The 13,241-nt window shown below is 38.1% G+C and overlaps 1 protein-coding gene across 1 annotated transcript in view; it reads left to right on the plus strand.

Annotated features, from left to right (window-relative positions):
- Window positions 1-13,241, plus strand: part of Eif5b (eukaryotic translation initiation factor 5B) — a 60,761-nt gene that overhangs the window by 19,688 nt on the left and 27,832 nt on the right. The window lies entirely within an intron of this gene.

Raw genomic sequence — 13,241 nt, forward strand, 5'->3', positions numbered from 1 at the left:
AAGTATTTTATTTAGCATAATAAGAATATATATTATTACTAACAATGCTTTTCAAAAGTTTTTTGTAGGTCCATGAGTGTGTGTGCTCATGGAGGTCAGAGGTTGACACTGTCTCAGTTGCTTATCACCTTGTTTTTGGACAGGGTCTTTGGCTGAACCTGGAGCTTATCAGTTGATAAGAGTGGGTGGCCAGTGAGCTCCAGAGCCTGCCTGCCTATGGCCTCCAAGTGCTATGGTTATAGGTGTTATGTGATGTTTTTTGCTTTTTAAGGGGATTACCACCCAGCTCCCAAATAAATCACACGCAAATGCTTATTTTTAGTTATGAATGCCTGGCCTTAGCTTGGCTTGTTTCTTGACAGCTTTTTTCTATATTTCTATATACGTTTCTTTACTTCTTTCTCTGTGGTTTGCTGTATAACTGGAGACTGGCCCCTCATGTCCTCCTCTTCTTGTTTTCTTGCTCCTCCCCTTCTGCCTTTCTCCCTCTATTTGTACTCTCTGCCTACTAGCCCTGCTATTTTTGCTTCTGCCTTGCTATTGGCCATTCAGCTTTTTATTAGGCCATCAGGTGTTTTAGACAGGCAAAGAATCAGAGCCTCACAGAGTTAAACAAATACATCATAAACAAAAGCAACACACCTTAAAATAATATTCCCTAATATACAGCTGTGCACTACTGTGCCTGAAGTTTTTGTTTGAGTGTTCCTTAGTGTAAATGCTGGGGTTCTGAACTCACATCCTCATGAATGCTCTGTAAGCAAGTCACATAAGGGACGTCGTTAGAATTATATCAGTAGCTTGTTTATTGTGTATCTCGTAACTGATACTATGGTGACCTTTGACATTGCTTTTCCCTTAGAAATCTTATCATTTGAATTCTGTTATACATAGGAAATAGTGATGTATTGAGCTTAAGCAGTTTGTTCAACATTCAGAGCTAAAATTTAAATTGTTTTTTTTCCCCCTTGGTGATGAATTCTTTATTATGTTTGTATTTAAATTTCAGAAAATTTATTTTTATTTGGGGATATAGCTTTAAAACCAGTGGTGTTAGAGGGTACATTTGTATATAGCTAATACCCAATCATCAGATTTGACTGGTGACTATCTAGAAAGCTTCAGACCCTTAGAAGATATTTGATAGAACAGAAAGAGAATAACTTTCCAGGCTAAGAAATGTTATTTTTGGAGTAGCTACAGATGTAATTAGATGGAAATTAAGGACCAGTCTTTAGGACCTTCTTGGGAAAGATAGTTTCTCAAGAGGTACTTCTGACCCTGATCTCTTTTCTTAGTCTTCATAATGCTCCTGACAACTTTTGGTTCCCTGCTGTCTAGAAATAGAAAGTTTTCATTCCTTAAGTTGATATGAAAGGCCCTCTGCAGTCTAATCCTGTGAATCATCTCCGTAAAAGATCTTCTAGTGTTGGCTCACTGTATCTTTGAAAGGCAGCTTATTAAGTAGGAATAAGTTACCACATCCATTCCCTTGCTTATTCGATCTAGAATGGGCTTGTGGATGTCTGCAGGCCTTTCTAATCATCTCTGTGAAAATCACTGCAGGTTTTCAGTCAGCTGCTAAGTTCATTGCGGGAAAGAGCTCTTGGAGAACTTGAGTGTGATTTCAAAAGAAAAGCCAAATGCTGGTGTCGATCACGAGTGCAGTATTTCAAGAATCCCTGTCTGGAAGAACAGTCAGCTGATTAAATCTGGGGTGGTATCCAGCCTGCAGTTTCCTCATTTGACTTAAGCTTTTTACCTGGTGGTTATGTGCTACAAGGAAGGGAAGCTGTACTGTCCACTTTATTAAGCCAAAGAAAGAGGCTATATATTTCTCTCATCAGAGTTTTAACACTGATCTTTGCAATTCTAGGTTTTATAAGTACCTACGTGTATATACACATATTTATATTTTAAAGTTAAAAACATCATTCTCAGTTTTATTTTTGACTTTGTTCAAAATCCATACCATATAATTCCTGCTGTTGCCTGAATCATAAAACTTCTGACAGGATTGAATGCTTGTGTTAGCTAAAAGGAGTTCTGAGTATCTTTTGGGTGTGTTATAGGAATAGAGAAGAGGAGTTATAGTATGGAACCATTCCCTTGTAGGTCTGTAGCAGTCCCTGATTGCCTCGCCATTCTCCCTTCTGGCTGCCTTGCTCCCCAAACTGCCTTGATGTCCCCTGCAATAACCTTGCTGTTCCCAATTATATCTGTGTCCTCCTACCCCAAATTGTAAACTGAGAAGAGTATATTTCCTTCATACTTAGTAATGTTACAAATTAAAATTTGACTGGTTTGCTCTACTCTCCCAATTTAACAATACCTCTAACTTCCTTTATTTGGAAGAAAACATTAAAATAATAAAAATGGTAACCATGAACTCAAACAAAAATAGATTAATAAATTTTGCTTTGTATAAGTATCTTTATTCAATCTTACTTGCATTGCTTTTTAAAAATATAATACAGCAAAGTATTATACATTCATGAATGTTGACAAGAAAATAAAAGCCCAGTAGGTAAATTATGCCTCAATGAAGAAGAGGCATAATCAGGAAACATGTAATTTTCAAATATGATAAAAGGAAATGCGTAAAGATAGCAATGAGAATTTCTTGGTAGTTCACACTGTTCAAAGAGAGATTTGGACATTTACCCATTGTTTCTTGCAGTGTTGGTTTCTACTAATTTTGGAGAACTGTAGTAAGGAAGGGCACTTATTTGTTTCCCAGTCACCCAGACTCCTGAAATAATCACACAGAAACTAGATTATTTAAATCACTGCTTGGCCCATTAGCTCTAGCTTCTTATTTGCTAATTCTTACGTTTTCATTTAACCTATCTCCATTAATTTGAGCACCATGAGGTCCTAGCCTACAAGCAAAGTTTCAGCATGTCTGTCTCTGGCAGTGGCTCCATGGCTACTCTTTTAACTCCACCTCCTTTCTCTCAGCATTCAGTTTAGTTTTTCCCCGCCTACCTCTATTCCCTGTGCAGGCCCAATACAGTTTTTTTTATTATTTTATTATTTACTAATGGTATTCACAGCATACAGAGGGGAATCCCACACCATTTCCCCCTTTCTGTTTAAATAAAAAGGAAGGTTTTAACTTTAACATTGTAAAATTACATATAACAAAACAGGTATCAAATAATAATTATAGTTACAATATTTATATCTACTTTATCTTATCATAACTAAGGAAAACTATAATTATAACTATTTTCCAACTCAATCAAAGATACCAGAAGGATATAATATTACCTAAGTTAACAGGAAGTGCATTTTAAGCAACTTCCAAAATTCTAGAATTGACAGTGTCATCTTGCTGCCTGGACAGTCACCCAAAGTTCTTCTGTAACGTTGGAACATCTATCTTCAACCTACAGGTCCATAAAATCCATCAGACCTTTCCATGAAGCAGGGAATTTCAAAGACAATTCTACCTATATAGGCAGTTTCTCAGTCACTTTCTTCTGTATCCTGCAGAATGTCTTATAGACTCTTTGATGAAACAGGGACCCTGAAGGATGGTCTCATCTTTAGGCAAGTTCAGCAGTCATTTTTCTGTGGGTCCTGCATATCTAGTTAAGCAGTCTAGGCAAAAGCAGTTTCTTGCCCAAATGGCTAGCAAACTCCATAAGGAGCCTCTTTGATGCCCATCTTCTTCTTGAAGTAATTGGTACAGATGTGTCTCACTGTCATGAAATGTCCTAAGTCCTTTACAACATTTAAAATGCCATATTCTGTTAGTCTTTGAAAGGTTTATAAAGAATAACTATCCATCTGAAATATATCTCTGTACATCCAAAAATCTAACATGACTACAAGTTTGATTATTATAGATGATTATCTATTAACCTATATTTCTTAGTTATACATTACATTTTTAAATGAGCTGTACAAATACAATACCTTAATCAAGAGCAGAAATATACATATAACAAAATTGACCTTAAATTTGTATCAATAAACCGAGATTCATACCATTGCAAATCTCTATAGCATATCTCCCTTTAAATATAAACAAACATTTATAAACAATATTTGGGAATTTGGACCTAGTTCTCTCCAAATTACTTCCTGCTGTTTAGTGGGTGAAGTATTTTTTGGGGTGTTCAAGGTGACATTTTGGGGGTCCTAGTTCCATCAAACCACATTAGTCTGGAATTAGTCCACAGGTTCTTATTTTCTGTGGAAACAGAAGAACCTCTTTTCCAAAGCAACATATCCTTAGACCCAAATTTTGAAAACAAGATACCTTTAAAGTATATATGTTGGTTATTTAGCTTCTTCACAGTCAAAAAATTCAAAGAAAATACAATAATATACATAATCCAGACTCTGTGTATTCTCCATCTTTATGTGGCTTATTTGTTTTAAATCTATTACTTTTTAATATTTATTATCTTTACTCCTTTAATCTATGATTGTCTGTACTCTGTCTCTTTAAAGTCTTTGTTTCATTTTTTTTAATAAACCATTTACTTCTTTTTATAACTCTCTTTACTCTTTTTCTTCTCTCTTCCAAGCCTACATATATTTTTCCAACAGTGTGACCCATTTAGGGGTCTTTTATGTCTGAATCTGTCCTATTGTGTATCTTGAAATTCTTTTCTGACAAGGACTAGTTCTTAAGATGCGAAGCGCTTCTTAAAAACCTAAGTGGTGTCATTGCTAGGGGAAATACAGCACTGCCTGCTTGCCCTGCCCAGTCCAGCATGGCGGAGCTGTTTGTTGCCTCTGAGAGCCATATACATTGCCTCATTTTTAGGCACACAGCCAGTCTATTTTGCCATTAAGCAAGTTATAGCACATTGCTCACAAATGCTATTTAAATGCTCAGTCTCCTGAAAGAGCCAGAGGTCGTGCTGGCAGCACAGCCCAGAAAGCTGGCCTTTCAAAACTGTCTGACTTTTTTTCTACTACTGCTGAATCAGGAAAACCTCTCTTAAAGGAGCCACAACGTTAAGCCTTGCTTAAGTCTGCGTGTGTGTGTGTGTGTGTGTGTGTGTGTGTGTGTGTGTGTATGTGTATCTGTCTATCTGTCTAGAACTCATTTTCAAGCCCTCAGATTTTAAGTGGATTTTAGTTGGCTATGTTGGTGTACCAGTTTGTAGTAAGGAAGGCCACTTGTTTCCTGGCCACCCAGGCTCCCAAAATAATCACACAGAAACTATATTATTGAAATCACTGCTTGGCCCATTAGCTCTAGCTTCTTATTTGCTAACTCTTACATCTTAATTTAACCCATCTCCATTAATCTGTGCATCACCATGAGGTCGTGGCCTACCAGCAATGTTTCAGCACATGTCTTCATGGCTTCTCTCTGACTCCGTTCTTCTTTTTCCCAGCATTCAGTTTAGTTTTTCCCCCGCCTACCTCTATTCCCTGCGCAGACCCAAGACAGTTTCTTTATTAACCAATGGTATTCACAGCATACAGAGGGGAATCCCACATCAGAGAACAATTTAACAATACACATAAACGACCATTAAAAAGCTTTCTTTTTTCTTTTCTTTTTTTTTTTTTTTTTTTTTGGAAACCAGGCTGACCTTGAACTCACATAAAAAGCTTTCTTAACCTTGTCAGAAAACTAAGGGAATATTTACTGTGCAATGTTGAATATGTCCTTTTACATGTATCAGATGAGTTACTTTTGAATTTCTTCTCACCAATTACTAAGCTGACCAGGAGGCACAGAAGCATTATTTTGACTGTTTTGTAAAGATAATGAAAACTTTCAATCCCTTTGTAGTAGTTTTAAGTATTTCTGTGATAAATTACCACAAATTACTACTTAGAAACAACACAAATTGTATAGTTTACAGTTCTGTAACTGGAAGTCAGAACTGGACTGAGGTGTTGGCAGGGCAATATTTAGAACTGCTAAGTGAGAATACATTCTGTGGTCTTTTCTGGCTTTAAGAGGTCTGACACAAGACTCTATTGGAAAAGTCTCTTTGCTGGGCGGTGGTGGTACACGTCTTTAATCCCAGCACTTGGGAGGCAGAGGCAGGCGGATCTCTGTGAGTTCGAGACCAGCCTGGTCTACAAGAGCTAGTTCCAGGACAGGCTCCAAAACCAGAGAGAAACCCTGTCTCGAAAAACCAAAAAAAAAAAAGAAAAGTCTCTTTTTCACTCGTGAAGAATCATGTGGTGAACTTGGGTCTATCCAGAAAATCTAGGATAATTTCCATACTTCACCTAAGTCAAAGAACTTAACCTTAAATCATGTTGTAGTCTTCATTGTCCATCTCCTCCTCCTGTGCCATATCATGTTTCCTCTTGTGGAATGCACATGAGCATCTTTGACGAGGATGCTTGATCTGCCTTCCATAATTAAAATAAGTTCCCATTTTCTTTGTGAGTTATTTAAAAGGGCAGTATTTTATTTGTGTCATGTTTCATCCTGTCATTCAAAGATCAAAACCTTGCCAGGCGATAGTGACTGAAGTCTTTAACCCCAGCACTCTGGAAGCAGAGGCAGGTAGATCTCTGTGAGTTCGAGGTCAGCCTGGTCTACAAGACCTAGTTCCAGGACAGGCTCCAAAGCTACAGCAAAACCGTGTTTCATAAAAAAACAAATATCAAAATCTTCTGTTGACTAAAGATGAGTTAGCATATTTCTCTGTTGTGCTCTTGTAGAAGGAGCAGTGGGCTGCATTCCCGCCCGGCTCCCGCATGGCTAGCTTAGCCCCGGAAATAACAATACACAAACTGTATTCATTTAAACACTGTCTGGCCCATTATATCTAGCCTCTTCTTGGCTAACTCTCATATTTTGATTAACCCATTTCTATTAATGTGTGTAGCACCACGAGGTGGTGGCTTACCAGGAAGATTCTAACCTGCATCCATCTCGGAGAGGAGAGCTATGGCGTCTGCCTCACTGCCTTTTTCCTCCCAGAATTCTGTTCTGTCTTCCCCGCCTACCTATGTTCTGCCCTATCAGGCCAAGCAGTTTCCTTTATTAATTAAGCAATGAAAGTAACACATAGACAGAAGACCCACAAGTGATGCATGTAGTTGACCAGTAAGCTAGGATTAACCAGACAAGCTCAGTATAACAGATCTAGTTTAATAATTGGAAAACAGGGAAAACTTACACGACCGGGGTTCAGTGAACACGACGCGCAGCCGAGAGAGACAAACAAGGGACGGACACCTGAATTCCCAGGTCCTTCTTCCCTGGCCCCAGGCAGCCATACCCTAGCCAGATGTGATTGGCTGAGCTTGGACTGCAGGACTGGATGTTATTGCTTTGTTTATAGCCACTTGTCACTTTAGTCCTTCAATTTAAGCCATGGGGGAAAACAGCTATTTTAAGGACAATCAAGAGACAAATGGTGTAAACTTTGTATTGCTGAGGATGTATTTGAAGGAGTAGATATTGAAATAGACCCTGCTTTTCTCTTTCTGGCATCCCTGTGAGATTTTTAGAGGCATGTTAAGTTCATCTTTGTCAGTTGTGCCCTAATTCTGTATTATGCTTTAGTAATTTTTAGTTCCAGTTTATGGACTATATTATAATATTGAAGGTTTTTATGGTTCTTTAGGGAACGAGAGGAAGAGTCTCAGAATTTCCTTTTAACTGTAAAATTTTAAATAATTTTCTTTGTTTTTGAATTGAGTACATTATTGCACAACAGTAATGAAATTAGAATAATATTCACTATTTGTTTGCTTAGTGTTGACCAGAGCTAGTGAGTAAGGAATTGCTTATTTAGTCAAAGTTTGAGAGAATTCACTTCTACTATAAGGGAGGGCTGCGTCCCCAGCACCCGGCCGCCCGCATGGCTTTACCAGAAATAATTACACGGAAACTGTATTCTTTTAAACACTGCTTGGCCCATTAGCTCTAGCCTCTTATTGGCTAGCTCTTACATATTGATCTAACCCATTTCTAATATTCTGTGTAGCACTACGAGCTGGCTTACCAAGAAAGATCTTAACCTGCGTCTGTCTGGAGTGAGAGAATCATGGCGACTCACTGACTTGGCTTCTTTCTCCCAGCATTCTGTTCTGTTTACTCCGCCTATCTTAATTCTACCCTATCAGAGGCCAAGCAGTTTCTTTATTAATTAACCAATGAAAGCAACAGGTAGAAAGATGACCCACCTCCATCAGGGAGTGATAGCCACAGTAGTGCTATGGATTTAGAAAACACCCACAGACCACCCTAACTCTGTGGGGTTGTAATTAGCCCATTCGTAGTCCCCTGGTCACGTTTGGGGCTGAAGCCAAGCTAAAGAGGAGGGCTGCTTTTGAAGGCAAAGGGCCACCATCTTCCTGCAGACCTATGCTTTTATAGGCGTGAAACATTCCAGAACTTTTGCATTCTTGGAATTCCTGGTCTTAATAGCCTTAGGTTGCTCACAGGACTGGCTTCAGACCTATGAGTCTCTAGTTGCTGTACTAGCATGAAACTCATCAGTAATCTTAGAACAGAAAACTCTAAAAGAACCTCATCTTTTTAGTAGAAGAACCAGTAAAACAGTCTCCCAAGAGGTATATTGTATAGGGGGAGGTAAGAGGAGAAGAACTGGAGAAAGAGAGTCTTACAGTGGTGTTCCTACCTGGCATAGCTCCAGCACACCAGGGCGGTTCTTCCTAAGACAGGGTTCAAGAACTTGGTTGTAACAACCATCTGAAACAATGATTGCAAGGTGGTCATAGGTAGTCATAACAAGGTGGTCATAACAGCTCTTTAAAACAAAGACTTGGTTGTCATTTCCTGGAGCAGGCAGTACAGAACCATTTGTAGTTATGGTTACAGGTTAGGCATAGCCCAGTACTTAAGAAATCAATTTAATCATAAACAAGAATGAACCTAGTTTGCCTTTACTATAAGATGGCTTTCAAGCCCAAAATGAAAGCAGGCTGGTTCATCAAAGACTTTGACTTCTTAGTTTCTCAGATGCCATATAAAATATTGCTTCCAGGTATACTCTGAAGAGTTGGGGGTAGATATACTTTAATCATTTGTTGGTCAATAGAGTCAGTTAATCCAGAAACTCAGTAAGTAAATTGAGGTGAATAGTAACAAAACATGGGAAGCAAACTGAACGACCAATATGTCAGATTAGGTAAACATAGCTTGACTGTCAGTTAAAAAGCAGAGCATTTGAAAATGAGCAGCTATGCTATCTATAAGAGGCCCACTTTAAAAAAAATTTTTTTTTTAAATTTTTTATGTGTATTAGTGTTTGCTGTGGGAAGTTTCAGGACCCTTGGAATTGGAGTTACAGGCAGTTGTGAGTTGCCATATGGGTGCTCGGACTTGAACCAGGTTCTCTGGAAGAGCAGTCATCTCTCCAGCCCTACTTTTGCTAGAATGCTCTAGACTAGAAGGACAAGAACATTGAAACATTAACATGAATTGGAAGGAAGCTACAGTTTTACATTTTTGTAACATGAGGACCTGCTTGTTGGGGTTTCTGTCCTGCCCAGTTCCCACAGCCGAGAAGTCCCAAAGAAAATCACACAGAGGTCTTCATAAGTTATAAACTGATTGGCCCATTAGCTCAGGCTTTGTATCAGCTCTTATAACTTATATTAGCCCATTATTCTAGTATATGTTAGCCACATGGCTCGGTACCTTTTTCAGCGGGGTAGGTCACATCTTCCTTCTTCCATGTCTGGACAGGACTGGGGAGGAATGGGCTTCTTCCTTCCCAGAATTCTCCTGTTCTCCTTGATCTGCTTCTACTCCCTATCTGGTTGTCCCGCCTATACTTCCTGCCTGGCTGCTGACCAATCAGCATTTATTTAAAACATAATTGGCAGAATATAGAATTGTCCCACACCACATTTATCTAAAATATGCTTCAAAAATGTAAACTTTTCAACAAACAGAGGCATGAACAATATAAAACACTGTTTGTGCTCTCTTGTATTATATTAAAAAAAAAAAAAAGACAGTCCTGTGCCTGTGCACACCTAACTTCAAACTTCATGACAAATTCATGCCAAGGTAGACTGCTTTTTTGAACCATAAAACACATTTCAGGTTCTTGTTTTTTTTTTTTTTTAATTTATGCACATGTGTGTTTTACTGTCCCCAAAACAGAATTAAGTTAGAAATTGGTAATGGAAGTCTATTGGGATCTTGGCATAGTGGCGCAGACTTGTCACTGGGAGGTGGAACAGTTCTGAGTTTGGGTCCAGCGTGGTCTACCATAGCAGGTTCTAGGTCAGTTGAACTAAATTACAGGACCTTATCTGGGAAAAAAAGCCCAAAAAGCAAAAAACCTACCCCCAAAATAAATATATCTGGGGAGAAATCTACAAGTTTTGAAAACTAAACAGTGCATTTCTCCTGACCCTATTCAAAGAGGAATGCTTACTGTAGATGAAGAACATTTGATAAAAGGGCAGTATGTGTGTTTGTGTGTGTGTGTGTGTGAGTGTGTGCATGCACACACAACTACTCACTTTGTAACTTAAGAGCTAGTTCCTGGAGATGATCAATAACATTTAAAACCAATGTCAGTAGTGAAATGGAAGGTGTTGCTGTGAACAATTACATGCCTGTATATTCAAAAATGTAGGTGCAGTAGAACAACTTTAAAAAGGTACAAACTAACTAAACCCATAAACACAAAACCCTCAGTTTTGTGGTCTATTTAAATCTTACTAAGTTAATTTTTAACAAAGAAAACAAAGTAAGTTCCCAGGGACTTTGAAAGATAATTAAGTAGTATATTAGACCAGTTATGCGTTCTGTATTCCAGAAATAGCTTGTATGTTTTTTGAGAACACTTTACATACTGAGACAAAGGCATTTCAAGAGAGGTTATGCAGACTATATATAGTTCCAGGCTGGTCTGAAACTCCCTTCAATCCTTCTGTCCTAGTATCTTGAGTATGAGCTATACAATACCTGACCATTTAGAAACTTAAATAAAAAAGCTCTCAACTAAAGTTTAGCAAAGTAACACACACATTCTCTCTCCTCTCCTCTCTCTCTCTCTCTCTCTCTCTCTCTCTCTCTCTCTCTCTCTCTCTCTCTCTCTCTTCCCAGATACATAGATAGATATGTGAATATATAGCTATCTACTTAAAGTATATATTTATATGGGTATTTACATATATGTATACATGAGGATAATCTCATAAATTCGGTATTATCCTGAGAATACAAAGCTGACTCAATATTTGAAAATCACCCACTATGTTTTCTCATATCAGCAATCTAAAATATAAAAATTACATGATATATACCAGAGAATTCAGAAAAACCATTTGACAGAATTGTCATTCAGTATATTTACTAACAGTTTTGGTGAACTTCCTAACTTGACATTTTAAGGCATCAATCTCCTGCTATCCCTTCCCCACAAAACGGGCACAGCTGTTATATTAGTGTTAAAAAGTTTGAAAAGAAACCTTAGCAGTGGGCTGAAAAGATGGCTTGGTGGGTAAAGACAATTTGCTGCCAAGTCTGACAACCTGAGTTTGCTCCCTGAGGCCCATCCACATGATAGAAGGAAAAGAATGGATTCTTGTAAATTGTTCTTTGACTGACTTCCAGATATATATGGTGTGGTGTGTGCCTATATGTAAACACACAAAACTAATTTTTTTTGTTTTGTTTTTCTTTTGGTTTTTTGAGATAGGATTCTCTGTATAGCTTTGGAGCCTGCCCTGGAACTTGATCTGTTGACCAGGCTGGCCTTGAACTGACAGATATCCACCTGTCTCTGCCTCCCAAGTACTGGGATTAATGGGCATGCACCACCACTACCTAGTACACAAAACTAATGTAATTTTAAGAATAGAAAGAAACCCTAACTAACATTGGAAAAGGCAGGGCAGTCTTTGCTCACTATGATTATTCAGCATTGTGCTGTAATGTCCTGACCTGTGAAATTGGGCTAAATAAATGAATGGCAGGCAGACTGGATAGAGACAGTGCAACTGTCTGTGCAGGTTATGATTATCAACATAGAAAAATGCTTGAAGGCATCTCCTTAAAGACAGCTGTAGAACTGGGGACGAGGTTAGCAAGGCTGTAAAGTGGCAGAGCAATATGTAATTGTTAGCTGTATTTTCATGCTAGCAACTAGCTGCTGAAAACAAAACAAAAAAAAAAAACCCAAAAATTTGAGCAGTAACATTTACTGAACCAATCTAAAAAGAAAAGTGAAAGAATTATAGACCTATTATAGTATCTAAACCTGAAAACTACTAAATAGCAGTGAGTAAATCAAAGTAAGACTATATCATTAACCATAAGACTCAAAACTGTGAATGAAGCTTTCCAAAATTAGTCTGTAGATTGAGTTGGAATGTCAAATCACAGAATGATTTTATGGTGCTTTGTTACCTATTTCTAAATGTAGATGTGATAAGATGGAGTTAGGATAGCCAAAAAGACTTTCCTTAAAACCTTTTTTCTGTTTATTTAAGCTGGGCATAGTGGTGGACACTTTTAATTGCTGCACTTTGGGAGGTAGAGGCAGGGGATCTCTTGAGTTCAAGGCCAATCCGCTCTACAGGGTGAGTTCCAGGACATAGTGAGACCCTGCCTCGAAAAATACCACACACATAAATAAACAAATAAATAGGTTTATTTATTATGTATATAACTATTGTTGATGGCATATATGTATATGGACATGTGTTGTTGTGCCTGGTGCCCACAGAGGTCTGGAGAAAGCATTGAATCCTTCAGGACTAAGGTTATGGATGGTTATGTGCTGCCATATGGGTGCTGGGAACCAGACCCTAGTCCTCTGTAAGAACAAGTGCTCATAACACAATGAGTATCTCTCCAACCCTACCAGAAATGCTTCTTGAAAAAGGAGAGTAATTTATTCTTTGTTTGTTTGTTTTGCACTTATTTATTTAATTTTTGAGCTATATATTTTTCACCGTTCCCCCTCCCCCCCCTTCTATTCATGCTCCTGATTTACTCAGGAGATTTTGTCTTTTTCTACTTCCCATGTAGAGCAGATCCATAATTGTCTCTCTTAGGGTCCTCTTTGTTGTCTAGGTTCTCTGGGATTGTGAATTGTAGGCTGGTTTTTCTTTGCTTTATGTCTAAAAGCCACTTATGAGTGAGTACATATTATATTTGTCTTTCTGGATCTGGGTTATCTCACTCAATATGATGTTTTCTGTATGCATCCATTTGCCTGCAAATTTCAAGATGTCATTTTTTTCCACTGTGTAGTACTCCATTTTGTCAATGTACTATATCTTTTTTTATCCATTTAGGTTGTTTC

The sequence above is a fragment of the Chionomys nivalis genome, chromosome 19 (genome assembly GCF_950005125.1).
Source record: "Chionomys nivalis chromosome 19, mChiNiv1.1, whole genome shotgun sequence".
NCBI lineage: Eukaryota > Metazoa > Chordata > Mammalia > Rodentia > Cricetidae > Chionomys > Chionomys nivalis.